This window comes from Pollicipes pollicipes, unplaced genomic scaffold (genome assembly GCF_011947565.3).
Source record: "Pollicipes pollicipes isolate AB1234 unplaced genomic scaffold, Ppol_2.1 Scaffold_6138;HRSCAF=7277_pilon_pilon_pilon, whole genome shotgun sequence".
Classification (NCBI taxonomy): domain Eukaryota; kingdom Metazoa; phylum Arthropoda; class Thecostraca; order Pollicipedomorpha; family Pollicipedidae; genus Pollicipes; species Pollicipes pollicipes.
Window position 1 is genome coordinate 4778037 of NW_023596818.1, and position 19285 is coordinate 4797321.

General features: G+C 49.7%; 8 non-coding genes across 8 annotated transcripts; 3 read left to right on the forward strand and 5 right to left on the reverse strand.

Annotated features, from left to right (window-relative positions):
- Positions 1 to 156: 156 nt before the first annotated feature.
- On the reverse strand, positions 157 to 228 carry TRNAP-CGG (transfer RNA proline (anticodon CGG)). The gene has a single exon. It is a non-coding gene; the product is annotated as a tRNA-Pro (tRNA).
- Positions 229 to 1837: 1609 nt separating this feature from the next.
- TRNAP-AGG (transfer RNA proline (anticodon AGG)) lies at positions 1838 to 1909 on the reverse strand. The gene has a single exon. It is a non-coding gene; the product is annotated as a tRNA-Pro (tRNA).
- A 3979-nt stretch (positions 1910 to 5888) lies between these two features.
- Positions 5889 to 5960, reverse strand: TRNAP-AGG (transfer RNA proline (anticodon AGG)). Its single transcript has one exon. It is a non-coding gene; the product is annotated as a tRNA-Pro (tRNA).
- Positions 5961 to 7690: 1730 nt separating this feature from the next.
- On the forward strand, positions 7691 to 7762 carry TRNAP-CGG (transfer RNA proline (anticodon CGG)). Its single transcript has one exon. It is a non-coding gene; the product is annotated as a tRNA-Pro (tRNA).
- A 1888-nt stretch (positions 7763 to 9650) lies between these two features.
- Positions 9651 to 9722, reverse strand: TRNAP-CGG (transfer RNA proline (anticodon CGG)). The gene has a single exon. It is a non-coding gene; the product is annotated as a tRNA-Pro (tRNA).
- Positions 9723 to 10482: 760 nt separating this feature from the next.
- On the forward strand, positions 10483 to 10554 carry TRNAP-AGG (transfer RNA proline (anticodon AGG)). The gene has a single exon. It is a non-coding gene; the product is annotated as a tRNA-Pro (tRNA).
- A 6685-nt stretch (positions 10555 to 17239) lies between these two features.
- TRNAP-CGG (transfer RNA proline (anticodon CGG)) lies at positions 17240 to 17311 on the reverse strand. Its single transcript has one exon. It is a non-coding gene; the product is annotated as a tRNA-Pro (tRNA).
- A 754-nt stretch (positions 17312 to 18065) lies between these two features.
- Positions 18066 to 18137, forward strand: TRNAP-AGG (transfer RNA proline (anticodon AGG)). Its single transcript has one exon. It is a non-coding gene; the product is annotated as a tRNA-Pro (tRNA).
- The last annotated feature ends 1148 nt before the right edge of the window (positions 18138 to 19285 follow it).

Below are 19285 nucleotides of genomic sequence, written 5' to 3' on the forward strand. Positions count from 1 at the left end.
AGCCAACGGACTTGGTTTGATTGGTTACAATGGGTCATTTTTAAACATCGGGGCGTAAAGCGCATACACCTTCGAACGCACAACGGCAAGGCGTATTAATCCATATGCACTTCTATGCGTCGAAGTGGTAGACGAGTACCTTTGACGGCAATAACCGGGCTCGTCCGGGATTTGAACCCGAGGCCTCTCGCACCCGAAGCGAGAATCATACCCCTAGACCAACGAGCCGATGCAGCTATCCTTTATCCCCAATTCTTGGCCGCGCCGTTACTTTCACATCGTGCGATGTACGGCTCCGTGAACGTTGGCCACATCCAACATCGTCTCATAAGGTTATCACGTACAGTGCGTGCTACAGAGTGTCGTGAGGGAGCACAGCCCTCGTAGCATCAACTTATTTATGGCGATGCATGTTGAGGAACGATTACGACAGAGGGCAGGACCAGCAAACAGGCAAAAGACAGCAAGGCCTGACCGGTCCCGTCTGGTCCGGGACGTGAAGGAACCAGACGGGACTGGGCAGGGCAGGACGGACAGGACAAGCGAGATCCTGTTTTTAGCTGCTCCCTGCTCTTTTGCCAGCCTCATACCTCGCCATTTCTCTTCTGATCCTGTCCTCAGCACTTGGATCTCCGCCCTTTACCCCAACTCCTATGTCCTCTGTGTTGCCTCGTTTGCCGTGCACAGCCTTACGCCCCTTCCTGTACCTTGCTCACCCCAGCGCTATCGGTCGTGTTCTGTCCTGTCCTGTCCCGTCTCAGTCCTTTCTCTGGATCGGTTTTCGGCACGTCAATGTTGTTTTTGGTCACGCAATGAGCTTGCGCTATAAACTTACATTGTTATTTGTTATGAAGGTATTATACACTGCATAGTTGTCCGTCCCGGTGGCTCAGTTGGTTAGAGCGCCTGCCTTCCGATCCACCCATCCGTGGTGGGGTGGGTTCGAGTCGCTTTAGGGCGCTCGCTATTTGCCCTTGACAGTTATGGCCTGCGGCTGGTGGCAGCGGTCGCGCTAAAGGTCAGTTGACGTTAGAGGGCAGGACGGACCGTGCCGAGCATTGCGGCCCGTTAAGCTTTCGCCACCAAATACTGCCGTCGACATGGAATTGCGCGATCGGGTGGTAGGGGTCAGGACTCCCACAACAAGCACTGCTTACCGTGAGCTCTGATCCCGGAAATCCATCCATTCAAAGGGTTCGGTGAAATCTTTAAAGACAAAAAATAGTATAGGTAAATTAAGGATGACTTGAATCCTGCAGTCAGAAGGCCTCTTGCGCCAAGTGGTGTCCTCCTGAGTCGATGAGGGCCTCTATATCGGTCAGACGCCACCAGTGCCGGAAAGTTAGCGTACTATCGGTCAGGGCTTGAGGGCCTAATTTTTTAGAAGCGAAACAGAATGTTATGAATGGTAGGCAAATTAAATGCATTACCTTCACAGTGGTAACCAATTTGTTCGCAGTGTAGGCTACTTCAAAGCGCAGCTGTGAGCTTTTCAGAGGGATTTCGAAAAAAAATAGGTATCCCTGGCGAAATTGTAAGCGTATTGCGTACAAACATGTACTTTTTGTACTTTTAACGCTTCTGAGGCTGTTTGTACTAGGTCGATTTTAAGGCTCCAGCTTTGCAAGACTGCAACCCTCCAGCCTCAGTACCTGCCGTTCGCCCCGGGCTTGAGTGTTCAGCTGACGTGCTCGATTTGGTTGGTTGCAGTGGGTCGTGTTTAGACATTGGGCTCTATAGCGCACATACCCGCGAACTCACAGCGAGAAGGCGCATTAAATCCATATGCGCTTCCTCGCATCGAAGTGGTAGACAAGCACCTCTGGCGGCAATAACCGGGCTCGTCCGGGATTTGAACCCGGGACCTCTCGCACCCTAAGCGAGAATCATACCCCTAGACCAACGAGCCGATGGAATGTAGCGGAACGCCCAATTCGGGGCGGCGCCATTACTTTTACATCGTGCGGTGTACGGCTCCGAGAACACTGGCCACACCCACCATCGTCCCACAGGGTAATGGCGTACAGCGCTGGCTACAGACTGCCGTGAGAGAGCAGAGCCTTAGCAGCTTAGCTTAGTCGCGACCATTGGGATTCCATTAACGCGCAAGCTTCAAATCATTTCTGGCAATGCATGTAGAACAACCGTTAGGGAAAGAGGCAGGGCCAGCAAAAGGGCAAAAGTCAGAACAAGGCATGGCCGGTCATGTTCTGAGCCGCACGGGACGGGAGGGCGCGCAAGACAGAAGAGAACCTGTTTTATATGTTCTCTGTCCTTTCGTCTGCCTCATACCGTGTCTTCTATATTGCGCTCCCAACTGCAGTCCTTGGACTTCTGCGCTTTGCCCGGAGTCCCTCGTCCTCTGTCTTTCTGCCCTTTGTCTGCCGTGCACACCCTTTCGTTTCGCCATGTACGTTGTTCCACCCTGCGCTATCAGCCGGGTTCTGTTCCATCCTTTCTTAGTTCTTTGCGTATAGTGTATTTCTGTTTATTAATTTTCAAGACACTAATCACCAGTGCCTCACATTGAGCTCTTCAGACGGTGCTGGGTGCGGACAGCTTGCCTGGAGATGTCGGCTCACGATGTGAAAGTGCCAGTGCGGTCCTCGATTAGGACGTTGCCGCCGGTTTACACAAGCTCGGTTGCAATATCTTGTCACGGCTCGTTGGTCTGGGGGATTGATCCTCGCTTCTGGCGGGAGAGGTCCCGGGTTCGAATCCCCAACGAGTCCAGCTATTGCCCTCAGTGGTACTCCTGACACTCCTTCCTCTCCTTTCATCACTTGGATTGCTCTGGTATTGCAGCATGTCGCCTCCGAGACGCTCTGTTCTCAAGTATGGTGTGTTTGAAGGTGTATGTGCACCCAATGTATTGTTGTCATGCCTGGACTGATGCATATTGATTTAGTCTGAGTCCTTCCCGAGTGTGACTTTCAGCAAGCCTTTCGTAAAAATCACACTCGGGGCCGACTTAAGCTAAATCTTTCGAGAGAGAGAGAGAGAGAGAGAGAGAGAGAGAGAGAGGAGAGAGAGAGAGAGAGAGAGAGAGAGAGAGAGAGAGAGAGAGAGAGAGAGAGAGAGAGAGAGGAGATAGGCATGTATACATATATATTTGTATATAATGTTATATATTAAGTAAAGCTGAATAAATCTAAATCAGCAAGTTTTTCGGTGAACCAAGATTTTGATATAATAGGAGTGAATGTGCTTACACCTTAAAAGGAACGTGGGTAGCTTTTCAATTGTATCAACACTGTGTTATGATGAAAGCATGCTTTCAGAAAATTTCTGATCACTCGGAAATTCTAACTAATCAAATAGCATGACGTTTTGTTTCTTCTCCAATCACGTACTCCATCCTGCGCTATTCTTTGTACTGTCGTATTTCTACACTCTCTTGTTTCCTTTTACGTCTTGTCCTGTCCTCCCTTCTGCCGTGGCGTCGATCCTATGCCACCTGGTGTCCTGCTCTGTGCTTTACGTGCCCCTTGTAATGTCACGTCTTGCTCTTTTACGCCGCCCTGTTCTTTGGCGGGACACAGGACACGCAGCTCATGTTCATCAGTCTAATGAAGTAAAAAGGGTGAAGTTAAAGCTGAAATCGAGGCTGCTCAAATTAGACAGAACGCTTCTCTTAGTGATTTGGTCTCATGCATCACCACGAAGCCAGCTAAAGCATGCATATCAAAACAAGTCCGACGGGCACTGCGAAGCTCTGTTCCCTGAGCTATGCTTCACGGCGGCAGCCTGTAGCCAGCGTTTTATGTCACGAGCTCGTGCGACGGTAGATGTGGGCAGTGCCCCGACAGCTGTTGCCCGTACGTTGTGAATGTAATGACAGAGGTCGGGATTGAGACATTCAGATATGTATTGCCGGCTCGTTGGCTTGGTTGTATGATTCTCACTTAGGGAGCCCAAGTCGTGCCGTCCAGTGCAACGCATAATGTTGCCTCCGCCCTTTTTCCAGGCAGGAATACGGAGGATATTGCGTGCCGCACAATGCTGTGACACGGCCGCTCCAGGGCTGGGTTGGCTCTTGTTGGCCAGTGGCCAGGTGACCTTTCCATTTCAGTCGGGCCAAACCGTTCGGCCGCTCTGGGATTCACTCGTACAGAGTGACGCTGGATTGCAAGTCCAGCATCTTTACCACAGACCACGGAGAAGACTTAGTTCCATTCCTTCTGTCCTGCCTAGTCTTTTGTCATGACCTACCCGTCACTCTACATTCCCATTTGTGTTCCTTTAACACTCCATATTTCTTGTGCCCCGACGAGCCGCTGGTCCCTAATGCAACCGCCATCAGCCTGCATCATGGGCCAGCACGATCACGGATCAGATGGGTTACGGCAGGTCAGGTGGCACCCATTGGTTCAACAACCAATTTCAGACTTACTCTCCAGGACACCCGATTGTGCACAATACCAAAGGGTGATAAATGTCATTTATAGCTTTGATATCATAATACCACGGCGCCGCCGAATAGACTCCGCCGAGCGTCGTCGATATGGAAGCCGCACATCTGAAACGCGACCAGTGCGATATTTTCTCATGACAGTGTATGCTACGAAGTTGATAGCCTTACATGTGCGATGGCTTTCTTGTTTTGTGGGTGTGCTCAGACCGACAGGCAGCAGGTCATGCGTGAAAAGGATTTGCAGTAGCTAAATAGTTTTGTGCCGCGGTATTTCGTGCGGTTTCACTAGTGGTTCGACAAAAACGACATTAGTGGTGCAGCAAAAGCTCCTACCGAAGGGAATGCTACGACCTAAGCAGTACGCGGCATTTATTTTACTGTAAAAACTTAACCTTTACTACTTCCACTGCAAAGACCATATGCCGACCATATGCCGACCATATCTACTACATATGCCGTATTTATTTATATACCACGTTGTTTGTCTTCAAAAATCCATCATATGACATGAGTACTATATGACAAAACCTCTACTGCAACAGCATATGCCAATTACTTCCTCTACAGCAAGGACTAGAACAGTTTTCACTTATACGCCACATTATTTCAACTGCAACAAATTATAGGTGACATTTTTGACGAATAAGCTTTCTCGTGTAGTACTAAGCTTGCGTACAAGCCTTTGCAGAACAAGTAATGCCGTGTATAAGCAATGACTCCGCAAGCTCTCGCATTAGAGGTAATGACGTGGGTACGTTTTTTAGGAAATGTTTTGTCGTGTAACATTATTGTCGCGTGTAAGTCTTGGCAGCATAAGTTAAATCGTGTATCTGTAATTATTGCAGCCGTGTTAGCAGTAGAAGTATGGACGAGAAGAACTTTTGGAGCCTTAATTTTCTCGTGCGGCCATAGTGTCACATACAAGTTTGCAGCAGAAGCGATGAAGTCATGTATAAATTTAGACTGCATAAGTGGTTGCAGTAGAATTAATCACAATTATAATTTTTTACGTTGCAAGTTTTGCCGTGTAACATTAACGTCGTGTAGAAGTGTTGACGGCATAAGTAGTGTGGTAGCATTCCTGCCGGAAGGAGTTTTTGTTGTAGCACTGATGTCATGAAACCATTTCGTGCAACCAAAATTGCAACGCTATCTCACATTACCAGCCTGCCCCACGTGATGGTCTCTGATCAAGAAGGACGCAAAGAGTTTGAACGCAACGGGCTGGTGTGTAGCTTGCGCTATCACTACCACCCTATATCATTTACATCTAATCCTTCAGCTTCAGCATGTGTCGATTACGCCGGGCTTGAGTGTTCAGCCGGTGGACTTGGTTTGGTTGGTTACCATGGATCAATGCTAAACATTGGGTGTAAAGCGCATATACATTGGAACTCACAGCGACAATGCGCATTAATCCATATGCGCTTGTTCGCGTCGATATAGTAGACGCGTACCCTTGAAGGCAATAACCGGGCTCGTCCGGGATTTGAACCCGGGACCTCTCGCACCCTAAGCGAGAATCATACCCCTAGACCAACGAGCCGATATGATAGGCTGTGACGTCCCAATTCTGAGCCACGCCGTTACTTTCACATCACACGGTGGACGGCTCCGAGCATACTAGCCACACTCACCATCGTCTCACAAAGTTATTGCGTAGAGCGCTGGCTACAGACTGCCGTAAAGGAGCATAGCCCTAGTAACCGAGCTTGGCTGTAACAGTTGGGGCTGCATTGACGTGCAAGCTGCAATTGATTTCTAGCGATGCATGTGCAGGAGCCGTTAGGGCAGAAGGCAGGACCAACAAACGGGCAAAACACAGATCAAGACATGTCCGGTCATGTCCTAAGCGGGACAGGACAAGAGGGCATGCGAGACAGAAGGGATGCTGTTATATCTGATCTCCGTCCTTTCGTCTGCCTCTTACTCTGCCCTCTATCTTGCGCTTCCAGTCACAGCCCTTGGACCTCTGCGCTTTGCCCAGTGTCCTCTGTCCCCTGTCCTTCGTTGTCGTTTGCTGTGCACACCCTTTCGTTCCGCCCTGTGCGTTGTTCTACCCCGCGCTATCAGTCGTGTTCTGTCCCGCCGCGTCTCAGTTTTTTTTATATATCGTCTTTCGAGTTCCCAGATTTTTACACGAGATTACGACACTCATCACCAGTGCCTTACGTTATGAGCTTTTCAGACAGTACTGGGTGCGGACAGCGTGTCCGGAGCTGTCGACTCACGATGTGAAAGTAACGGCGCGGTCCGCGATATGGACGATGAATGTGCTTTCACTTCACTTACGCTTACGACTTCACATACGCTTCACAACTTCACTACCCATTTTCTCGAAATCCTTCTGAAAAGCTCAGAATTTTGCTGTGAAGTAGCCGACACTGCGAACAAATCTTATGTGACTCCCTGCTTATCATTTTGAGAGTAATGCGTCTAATTTGCCTACCTTTCCCAACGTGTGTGTTCTGTTTCCCTTCTTGAAAATTAGGCTCTCAAGCCCTGACCGATGTTAAGCTAACTTTTCGGCACTGGTGTCGTCTGATCGATATAGAGGCCCTCATCGACTCAGGAGGGCCGCAAATTGGCGTGAGAGGCCTTCTGACTGTAGGATTAAGGTCATCCTTAATTTTTCGTATGCTATGCAACGTTTGGCACCTTAATCACAACCAATGCTGCAAGTTTATAGCGCAAACTCATTTTGTGGCCGAAGACAACACTGACATGCCGAAAATCGATGCGGAGATAGGAATGAGACAGGACAGGACGCGAGCGATAGCGCTGGGTGAAACAACGTACAGGGCGGAACAGAATGCTGTGCACGGCAAACGACAAGGCAAGACAGAGGGCATAAAAGTTGGGATAAAGGGCAGAGATCCAAACGCTGAGGACGGAATCAGAGCAGAAAGGGCGACGTATGAGACCGGCAAAAGAGCAGAGAGAAGTTAAAAACAGGATTTCGTCTGTCCTGTCCGTCCTGTCCTGCCCGGTCCCGTCTGGTCCCTTCATGTCTCGGACGGGACGTGACCGGTTAGGCCATGCTGCCCATTGCCTTTTGCTGGTCCTGCCTTTTGTCATAACGATTCCTCAGCATGCATCGCCATAAAGAAGTTGATGCTGCGGGGGCTGTGCTCCCTCACGACAGTCTATAGCCAGCGCTGTACGGGATAACCTTGTGAGACGTAGTTGAGTGTAGCCAGTGTGCTCGGAGCCGTACACCACACGATGTGAAAGTAACGGCGCGGCCCAGAATTGGACGTACCAGGTAATATTATCGGCTCGTTGGTCTAGGGGTATGATTCTCGCTTCGGGTGCGAGAGGTCCCGGGTTCAAATCCCGGACGAGCCCGGCTATTGCTGTCAAAGGTACTCGTCTGCTACTTCGACGCGTAGAAGTGCACACCGAATCAGTGCGCCTTGTCGTTGTAAGTTAGAAGGTGTGCGTATTTCGTGTCCCAATGCTTAAAAATGACCCATAGCAACCAATCAAACCAAGTCCGTTGGCTGAGCGCCCAAGCCCGGAGTAAAGGGGCACATGGGCACACACAAAGGTGAAGGATTGGGTGCAAACGATATAGGGTGATGTTCAAACTTACCACCAGCCCGTCACCTCCAAACTCCTTGCATCATTCTTGATCAGAGATCAGACACGCAGGGACAGGCCACTAAAGTGAGCGTTGGTGAGCAAACGGGCTGAGAGATTCTGTGACAAGAAACTCTTCGGCCCATGCCATCAGTTACTCAAGTGTGTTTTCACGCACGACCTGATGTCGACCCGGGTACATCTTAAAGAACAGGAAATCCATCGCACATGTAAGTCTGCCACCTTCGTTGCCACGTCATCACCAGAAAACTCAACATGATTACGTTTCAGATGGGCGGCTTCCAGATCGGCGGCGCTTGATGAAGGGTTTTTGGTGCCGCCACCATCTCCGGAAATTGTGTCCCCAGTATGCAAGGTGCAAGATAAGCAATTTGCACGGTCCGCAATAGCGATAGTAAGATTTTGGGCAGACGTCTCCAATTGCACAATTCGCGCAACAGTAAGCCTGTCGTGGATAAACTTATGTTGATTGGACATCATGAACATGATAGTACCAGCTTAACCAGTTCGGGTTTGTGATGCCTGCAGATCTGTCTTAAGGGCCTACTGTGCCGCGCGAATATGTCTCGTAGAGAAACTCGAGGTTCCGTGGCAGAACTGCTGCATATGTTCCGAGACACACCGAACACGCATTTTGTAAGTGATTAAACAGGGGCTTAAAGCGGATCCATGAGCGAAGTGGAGGCTCAATATGTGTTTAACATTCATTTCTCTTAATTACATATTTTTTACCTAGGGTTAATCAAGCAATGAGCCGCTTGTTGGAATAATTCAAAATATAATGATCTATGAACTTTGACTGCCATCAGAGATCACAGTCCTACCCTCATTGAGTACCGAGCCCCGACGAGTGTAAATTGAGGGCTTCGGGCTCACCCATTCTTGAGAATTGGGCCCTTAGGCTCCGACAAACATGATGTCAACTGCCCGGTATTGTTGGTACCTGACCAGTACAGAGACCCTCATTCACTCAGGGCGCCCCCAACCAGCGCAAGAGGCACCCTGACTGGCTTTCAGGTTCCGGCCCTGGGGAACGGGCCCTTAATGCCACCTCGGGCCAGCTCAAATTGGGCCTTCAATCGTCGGGCGTGACGGGTACTTTGGACCCCTCGCAGTCATTTAGAGGCCCATTAAGGGGCATCGCGAGGGTCCCGTTGGCCCCTCAGAACCTAACGGATGGGGGGGGAGGGGGCCGCACGTGCCGGCTGTGCCCCCTCCCCCTTTACCAGCGCCACTGGTGGTAACGCTGACGACGGTGGGTGTGGTTAGTGTGGTGGGAGCTGTCCACTGTACAATGTAAAAGTAACAATGAGGCCCAGGATGGGCAAGTTACGGGCATTTGTAACGGCTCTGTCGTCTAGGAATATGATTCTTCCTTAAGGTGCGAGAGGTCCCAGGCTCAAATCCTGGACGAGCCCTGTTATTGCTGCTAAAACGGCCACGCTTTGATGCGTAGAAACGCATGTGGATCTTTGCGTCCTTCTGCACACGCAGGTTCGAAATTGCTACCAGAACGGATCATAAAAGATCCCCATCAGTCACATGCTCTAATATGATAGTGATCATTGAAGTCCGCGGGGAGGAATCAATACCAGTACCATCGCCAATACCAGTACCATCGTCGACAATATCAGGGCTCGTCCGGGATTTGAACCCGGGACCTCTCGCACCCGAAGCGAGAATCATACCCCTAGACCAACGAGCCGACGAAATGGCTCCCGGCGTCCTGGTTGCGTGCCGCGCTGTTACTTTCACATCGCGAGTCGACAGCTCCGGACCCACTGTCCGCACCCAGCACGGTGTAAAAGATCATGACACTATGCACTGGTGATTAGTGCAGTCATTTCGTGTAAACTAATTGGTAAACCGAAAACCAATGCAAAAAATGACTGACCCCACGCAGGACAGCACACCACTGATAGCTCAGGGTGGAGCAATACGCAGGGCAGACCGAAAGGGTGTGCAAGGCAGACGACTTGGGAGGATAGACGGCAAATGACTCCTGGCAAAGCGCAGTTATGCAAGGACTGAAGGTATGAGCGGAAGACAGAGAACAGGGTACGAGGCAGAGGAAAGGAAAGAGGAGAAGGAGCAGAGGGCAGATTAAAACAGGATACCTACCGTCTTGCTGCCCGTCCTATCCGTTCCGCTCAGGACGGAACATGACCGGCCATGTCTTGTTCTGTCTTTTGTCCGTTTGCTGATCCTGCTTTCTGTCCTAACGACTCCTCCACATGCAATGTCATAAATATTTTGCAGCTTGCACGTCAGTGCAACCCCGATGGTCACGGTCAGGCTCGGCTACAAGGTCTACTAGAGCTCCCTCACGACGGTCTGCAGACAGCGCTCTACGCCATAACCTGGTGAGACGGTGGTGGGTGTGGCTGGTGTGCTCGGAGCCGTACACCGTGTGATGTGAAAGTGACGGCGCGGCCCAGAATTGGGACGTTACGGCCTGGCGTATCGGCTCGTTGGTCTAGGGGTATGATTCTCGCTTAGGGTGCGAGAGGTCCCGGGTTCAAATCCCGGACGAGCCCGGTTATTGCTATCACAGGTATCACTCGCTATCTACATCAGTGGCTGTGAGCCCATTTGAGTGACATACACACTTTGTTCTTCTCTACTGTAGGTGTGAAATCATGCAGGAAGACAGTCCGTATGCCGATCATGTGCAAGCACGCCCATGCATGCCGGCGTGAGGATGTATGGGAATTTGGGGACGAACGGGGTCAAGATGCGTTCAATGGCGTCAAGATGAAGATGTGCCAGCTGTTTCGGGGAAACTATTTATTCCAAAGTCACCCAGACATCTATGACGACGTCATGAGATCATCTAAATCCCATTTTATTGGCCATGCGGCAATCAGGGCCAATGAAAATATAGTTGTTGAGTCGTTCATATCTCACGTTCGTGAGGACGATTTCCGCATATAAAGGCCGCCAACTGACTCTCAACCAATGTTGTGCAAGGAACGGTCACGTAATCAAACCATGACGCATAGAGGATCATAGTTAGAGGATCATAGTTACGAAACAGAATAATTACGTCATCTAGAGCAGTCTATTCCGCTTAAAAATATACCAATAACTATACGTGAGCCTATTTCATCATGTGTGATGCTTGACGCAACATCCTAAGATGTGAAAAATTTCCTTGACTTGCACTTGATATCGGCGAGACAACCAAAACGTTTAATGTTGTAGATAGATCTGGTTTCTAATAGGAAGTCGAGTTTACAACCCCATCGCGCTCAAAACTTTAGGTGTAACTAGACACAGGAACCAAGTAGAGTATAGGCGTCAGATGGCCAACGCAGCTTGCGCGCCCTAAAACCCACATCATTAATAATGTAGGATAGTTGAACACTTATGAAACTGACAGCACCTCTCATGAAGTTATCAAAACTCATCAGCAGTAGCAGCATCATATGCTCCTATACCCTCAGCAAAACAAGGCTTTTCAGCCCAAGTGTCACAGGTACAGGTGGCTGCAGTCGACATGGTCATGGCTTGGGTCCAGCGCGTTATGGCCCCAGCTCGCGCTTACCTGCGAGGTGTACAATAATTCAGCGTGTGCTGGAAGCGCGTCAGTAAAAGCACCAGCTAAATGTATCATTCAATGCCTTAATCTTTCGTACGTCTGCAATATCGATTGCTACTTGTGCTGTTACATGTGGCGGTGCAGGCTAGCCTTGTCTTGGTATCGCCTCTGTCAATACGACCCTCCCGGCCGGCGGTAAGGTCACGTGGTTGCAACGTCTGCTTGAAAGAAATGCTCCACATTTGAGGATTTTGAAGCAAGCAGCACTTAGAGCTTCCGGTATGCTTTTAAGTAGACCAAACTTTTTTAAACAATACAAGCTGTATAAATCTGGGAGTGCTATATTGCCAGAGGCGATGCCAAAATACAGCTAGTCTGCTCCGCCATTGGGTGGCAAAAACAGCGTCATATCGATATTGCAGATGTCCGAGAAATTAAGGCATTGAATGATGCATTTAACTGGTGTTCTTGCTGATGCGCTTCCAACACACGCTGAATTCTAATACACCTTGCAGTGAAACGCGAGCTGAGGCCAAGATGTGCCGGACTCCAGTCACGACCATTCCAACTGCAGCACCTGTACCTGTGACCCTTGAGCTGAGAAGCTATGTTTTGCGGGGGGCACGGTAACATATGGTGTTGATACTGCTGATGAGTTTTGGTTACATCATGAGAGATCCTGTATGTCTCATAAGTGTTCAACTGCCCTACATTTTTACTGATGATGCGGGTTTTATTGCGCGCAAACTAGGTTAGCCACCTGACGCTAATACTCCACTTTGCATTCTGTCTAATTACATGTAATGTATAAGCACGATGCGGTTGCCAACTCAGATTGTCATTGGAGAACCATATATATATTCATAACATTGAGCGTTTTGCTGGTCTCGCCGATATAAAATGTAATTAAGGGGAATTTTTCAATTTTAGAATGTTGAGGCAAGCATTGGATGTCATAAAACAAGCCCAGTTATAATTATTGGTTCGCTTGTAAGTGGAATAAAGTGTTCTAAATAACACAAATCCTGTTTCTTAAACATGATTCCCCATACGTCATCGTTTGATTTCGCCATAGTATCGTGCACAACAATGATTGAGGGCAAATAGATGGCTGTTATATCTAGTAATGATGCTCACCAACAACAGATATAAACCACTCGACCGTTATATCTTTCTTGGCCTTGATTGCCACATGCCAATGAAATGACGGGACCCGAATAACATAGTAGCATCATGGTGGCTTTGGTGAATTTGGAATAGTCTTCCCGAAACAGTTTCCACATCTTCCCGGAGGTGTATTTCAGAAACTAAGTAAGTTTAGGTCTTCAGAATGGCAGGGCTGTGGATTGCACCTAATGAACTCCAAGATAGCTATTTCAGTTCACAAGTCCATACAAATGTGGGACATTCTCTTAAGTCCAGTGCAATGACCCAACTCGCTCCCAAATTCCCATATATTTTTACTCCCGCGTGTTTGAACAAGCTCGCAGACGATGGGCTTCAACACTGTCCTGCTTCCATGAATTCACATCTGCAGCAGCAAAGCACAAGTGCACCAAGTACTGAAATGGGCTTATAGCCATTGATGTAAATGACAAGTGATAACAATAACTGGGCTCGTCCGGGATATGAACCCGGGACCTCTCGCACCCTAAGCGAGAATCATACCCCTAGACCAACGATCCGACAGTACCTTCGCAAGGGCTTCAATTTTGGTTCGCGCAGTTACTTTCACTTCGTATTCGGCACGGCTCCGAACACACTTGTCACACCCTGTCTGGCCCCGTTCGCTTGTCTGGCCCTGCCTGTCCTGTGCGGTCCAAGACGGGATAGAGCCGGCCATGCTGTCCGGGCTGGCACCCCTCTTTACGCCTTGCCCTGCTATTGTCTTTGTCCTTCTGTCTCTCCTGTCCTAACGGAGTCTCTATTCTCCTTTTCCAAGCGTCCTTCATCACTGAGGGCACGGGCCAGAGATGCGAACACGAAAAATGGAAGAAAAAAGTAGAAAAAAGAAAACCACTCAGCCAAAAGAAAACAGTACAGAATAAGACCCGATCCTGCCTGTCCTATCCTCCCGTCTTTCTCAGTCTTGTACTGTACAGTATAGGGCTGGAACGGTCTCAAAAAATGGGCGGGCGGAGCAAGAACTTCTTTGCCTCGTTCTACCACGTCATATTTCTCTGGTTCTATCTTCTGTCTTTTTCCCCCTGGACTGTGTCCAACCCAACAGTCCATGCCGCATATCCAGTCGTTTGAGATGTAATAATCTTCTCTGCCCTCATTCTGCACTGTTCCCTTTCTCTGCCGAACCCCGTCCTCCCCTCTGCTTTGTCCTTCTTCCTGCACCGTCCCTGTGCCGCTCTCTTTTCCTTTCCATCCTGTGTTCTGCCCTGTCCTCCATTTTACCCCATCACCGTTCATCTCCTCTCAGGTGTCGTACTTACTGCTCTGTCTGCTGCCCATCCTGCAACGCCTTTCTTTGTACCGCCGCCTCGTCCTCGAGCAGAACAGAGGCCAGACTCGCACCCAAGTGAGAATTCTACCCCGAGATCACTGAGGCGATCAAAATGTTACGAAACGTCCTAGTTGTGGACCGTGATGGTACTTTCACATTGTGGGCCGACAGCTCCGGGCTCATTGGCCACACCCACCATCGTCTCACGATGTCATAGCATAATGCGATGACTACAGACCGTCGCGAGGGAACATAGCCTTACTAGCGGAGGCTAACCGTGGCCATTGGGGTTATATTGGCATGCAAGTTACGATTTATTCATGGTGATGCATGTCGCGGAACCGTCAGGGCAGAGGGCTGGACCAGGAAACAGGGAAAAAAAACAGAACAAGGCGTGACTGGTAATATCTCACCATGACCGGGACAGACGGGATAAGAGAACATACAAGACAGAAGGGATTCTGTTTTCATCTGTCCTCTGTCCGACTGCCTCCTTCGTGGTCCATTTTTTCTTTTCACATTCTGTCCTCGTTCCTTGTATCTCTGCCCTCTTCCCTGGCCATCTGCCCTCTGTCCTGCGTTCCCTTCTGCCGTGCTCATTCTTCCGTTCTGCTCTGTGCGTTGTTCCTTCTCTAGCTATCAGCCATGTCCTTCTGGCCTGTCCTGTCTCAGTCCTTTTTCTACATCGGCTTCGTGTTACCGTTTTTTGTCACAAACCGACTACGTATATAACCAATGCCTTGTGTTGTGAGCTTTTGAGACGGCACTGGGTGTGGACAGGGGGCCCGGAGTGGTCGACTCACGATGTGAAAGTAACTGTGCGATCCACAACTGGGACGTTACCACGTTGGTCCGGTCGTTGGTATCGGCTCGTTGGTATCGTTGGTATCGGCTCGTTGGTCCGGGGTATGATCCTCGCTTAGGGTGCGGAAGGTCCCGGGTTCAAGTCCCAGACGAGCCCCGTTATTACCGTCATAGTTACGCGTCTACTTCTTCAACGCTTCATTCAGGCTATCGATGCATTAATGCTACCCTAACTAGAGCCTTGTGTTGTTGAGACGGTGCTGGGTGCGGACATTGGGTCAGGAGCTGTCGACTCGCGATGTGAAAGTAACGGCGTGGCCCGCAACCAGGACATCACAGAGCAATTTGACGGCTCGTTGGTCTAGGGGTATGCTTCTCGCTTCTTGAGCGAAGACCAGGCACGCAGCGACTGACCAATAAAGTGAGAAAACGATGTCTTCTATCAGTTCATTCGCTCTCAGCATGCCTCAACACAAAATGCCTCGCCACAAACGATCTAGTCACTCCAAAGACTTCTCACGCATGACCTGCTGCCTGTCGGCCCGGGCACATCCCAAAGAACACGAAAGTCATTATGCATGTAAGTCTACCAACTTGGCAGCTCAGACAGTCACCGGAAAGTATCGACGTGATCACGTTCCAGATGTGCGGGTTCAAGATCGGCAGCGCTCGATAGAGACTTTTTGGTGCAGCCACCGTCTTCAGAAATTGTATTCTCAGCGTATGAGGTACAAGATTGAACATTTTGCACCACCCAGAGTACTAGGTAGCGCCAGTGCGATTTTGGGCAGACGTTTATTAACGTACCACTCACACAACAGTAAGCCTGTTGCAGACAAGGCTATGCTGCGTGGACATCATGTTTGTAGTGCATGCAGATCTGTCTAAAGCGCCTGTGGTACCCCACGAACGTATCCGGTAGAGAACCTCGAGGTTCCGTGGCAGGACTGCTCCACATGTTCCGAGACACACCGAACACCCTTGTCGACCTCTCACCTTTCGTGCCACTGTCAAGTGGAAGCAGGTGCCGTGAGATGTGGCAGACGCTGATGCCGTGACCGGATTTCGTAGGTGGTTGATGGTCTGGTTTGAAGCAGATATGGGAAGGAGGTGGTGGTGCAATGTGTGTTAAATATTTGTTTCTGTCGGTTACGTATTTATTACTTGGAAGCATCAAACAATGTCCCACTTGTTGGAATGTTTCGAGAATAAAAATGATCCACGAACTATGATTGCCTTGAGAGATCACGGCCCTCACGGTTCTCACGGCCCTCATTGAGTACCGAGCCTCGACGAATGTAAATTGAGGCATTCGGCCTTGCCCCTTTTTGAGATTTTGACCCTCAGGCTCCGACAAACATTACGTCATCTGCTCGGTACTGGTGGTGTCTAACTGACATAGAGGATTTCATCGACTCAGGGAGATCCTTATCAGGTGTCTGATGAGTTCCGGACACGTGAACAGGATGAATTATTGAATGTTTCCCGCGGACAGGTAAATCACTGTGGGTCCTGACCGTCACAGGAGTCCCTGACTGTTGCAGAGGCCCCGACCAATGCCAATCGCGGACCCGGCCTTGCCCCTGCTCGTTCCTATGTCGGTGATTTGTGACGAAAATAGGGGCAGGCACTGTCCCAGGGGTCTTCAATCGGTGCGAGCGACACTCTGACTGACATCAGAGGTCGCGGCCCAGCCGTCATTGACTCAGGGACCTGAACCCTCAAGCCCAGACCGATATGCAGCCAGCTGTTCGGTGCTGTTGGTGCCTGACAGATATAAAGGCTCTTATCCACCCAGGACGCCCTCAATCGGCGCAAGAGGCACTCTACTCGATTTTAGGTCTCACCCCTAGGTGACGGGCCACTAAATATCACCTCAGGCAAGCTCAACTTGGGTGCTCAGCCGTCGGTGGCGAGGGGTACTTTGGACTCCTCGCAGGCATTTGGAGGCCCATTAAGGGGCATTACAATGACCCGTCGGCCCCTCAGGACCTAAGGGGGAGATCATGTGCCGCGTGTGCCCTTCCTTGTCAGCGCCACTGGTGGTAACGCTCACGATGGCGGCTGTGGTTAGTGTGTTCGGAGCTGTCCACTGCACAGTGTACAAGTAACGATGCGACCCAGGGTGGGGACGTTACGGGTATTTGTAACGGCTCGTTCGTCTAGGTATATGACTCTTGCTTAGTCCGCGAGAGATCCTGGGCTCAAATCCTGGACGAGCCCTGTTATTGCTGCCAAAATGCCTAGGTCTTCATACGTAGAAGCGCATGGGAATCTCTGCGCCCTTCTACACACGCACCTTCGAATCTGCTACCATAGCGAATCATAGAAGATCCTTACAAGCCACATGCTCTAATATGATAACGATCATTGAAGTCGGCGGGAGGAAACGATGCCGGTAGTACCGTTCATTACAATAATTGGGCTCGTCCGGCATTTGAACCCGGGACCTCTCGCACCCGAAGCGAGAATCATACCCCTAGACCAACGAGCCGACGAGACATGTTTTAACGTCCTGGTTGCGTGCCGCGCTGTTACTTTCACATCGCGAGTCGACAGCTCTGGGCCCACTGTTCGCACCCAGTACCGTCTCAAAAGATCATAACATAAGGCACTGGGTACTAGTGCGGTAATTTTGTGTACACTAATTGGTAAACCGAAAAAAATGCAAAAAGGAACTGAGCAGGCCAGGGCAGAAAGACACGACTGATAGTTCAGGGCGAGCAATGTGCAGGGCAGAACGAAAGGGTGTGCAAGGCAGACGACTTGGGCGGGGGGGATAGACGGCAGAGGACTCCTGGCAAAGCGCAAAGGTGCAAGGACTGAAAATAAGGGCGGAAGACAGAGAACAGTGTACGAAGCAGGTAAAGGAAATATAATGAGCAGAGAGCAGATTAAAACAGGATCCCTTCTGTCTTGTATGCCCGCCCCGTCCCGCTTAAGGCGGGACATGACCGACCATGTCTTGTTCTGTCTTGTGCCCGTTTGCTGGTCCAGCCTTCTGTCCTAACGACTTCCCCATATGCATAGCCACAAATATTTTGCAGCTTGCACGCCAATACAACTCCAATTGTCCCGGCCCAGCTCGGCCACTAGCGCTATGCTCCCTCACGGCAGTCTGTAACCGACGCGTTACGCCATACCTTGTGAGACGATGATGGGTGTGGCTAGTGTGCTTGGAGCTGCACACCTTGAGATGTGAAAGTGACGGCGCCGCCCAAAATTGGGACGTTACGACCAGGCATATCGGCTCGTTGGTCTAGGGGTATGATTCTCGCTTAGGGTGCGAGAGGTCCCGGGTTCAAATCCCGGACGAGCCCGATTATTGACATCACGGGCAATCACTCGCTATCTGCATCAGTGGCTGTGAGCCCATGTGAGCAACTAGAGTACTTTGTTCTTCTCTACTGCAGGTGTGAACTCATGTGAGCAGGACAGTCAATGCTATAGGTTCAAGAGAGTGTCCCTCATTTGTATGGGATTTTGAACTGGAATAGCTATCTTGGAGCCCACTCGGTGCAGTTCACAGCCCTGCCATTCTTAAGAACTAAACCCATCCAGTTTCTGAGGTACACGCCCGCGAAGATGTGCAGGCCATTTCGGGGAATCTATTTATTCCAAAGTCACCCAGGCATCCACGGCGACATGATAAGATCATTTAAATCCTGCAAGTGCATTAGCCATGCGGCAATCAAGGCCAAGAAAAATATAATTGTTGAGGCGTTCATCTCTGGCATTCGTGAGCACGATTTCCAGATATAAAGGTCGTCAAATGGCTCTCAATCACTGTTGTGCAGGAAACGGTGACGTATCAAGCCATGGCGTATAAAGGATCATATTAACGAAACAGAGAAATTGTGTTGCCTGGAGCAGTCTATTCCATTTTAAAGTGTACCGATCACTACATGTGAGCCTATTTCACCATGTGTGATGCTTGACGCAACATCTGAAAATGTGGAAAATTTCCTTTAAGTGCATTTAATATTGGCGAAGCAGCCATAACGTTCAATGTTGCGGATATATCTAGTTCTCTAATGGGAATCGGAGTATTCAACCGCATCATCCTCAAAACCTTAGGTGTAACTAGACACAATACCAAAGTAGAGTATTAGCGTCAGATGGCCAACGCAGTTTGCCCGTCTTAAAGCCGCAACATCAGTAATAATGTAGGATAGTTGAACACTTATGATACTTATAGGACCTCCCGTCAAGGAATCAAAAGTCATCAGCAGTAGCAGGATCATATACTCCTATGTCCTCAGAAAAACATGGCTTTTCAGCCCAATGGTCACAGGTACAGATGGCTGCAGTCGACATGGTTATGACTTGGGTCCGGCACATTATGGCCTCAGCTCGCGCTTAACTGTGAGGTGTACAATAATTAAGCGTGTGTTGGAAGCGCGTCAGTAAAAGCACCAGCTAAATGCATCATTCAATGCCTTAATCTTTCGTACGTCTGCAACATCTA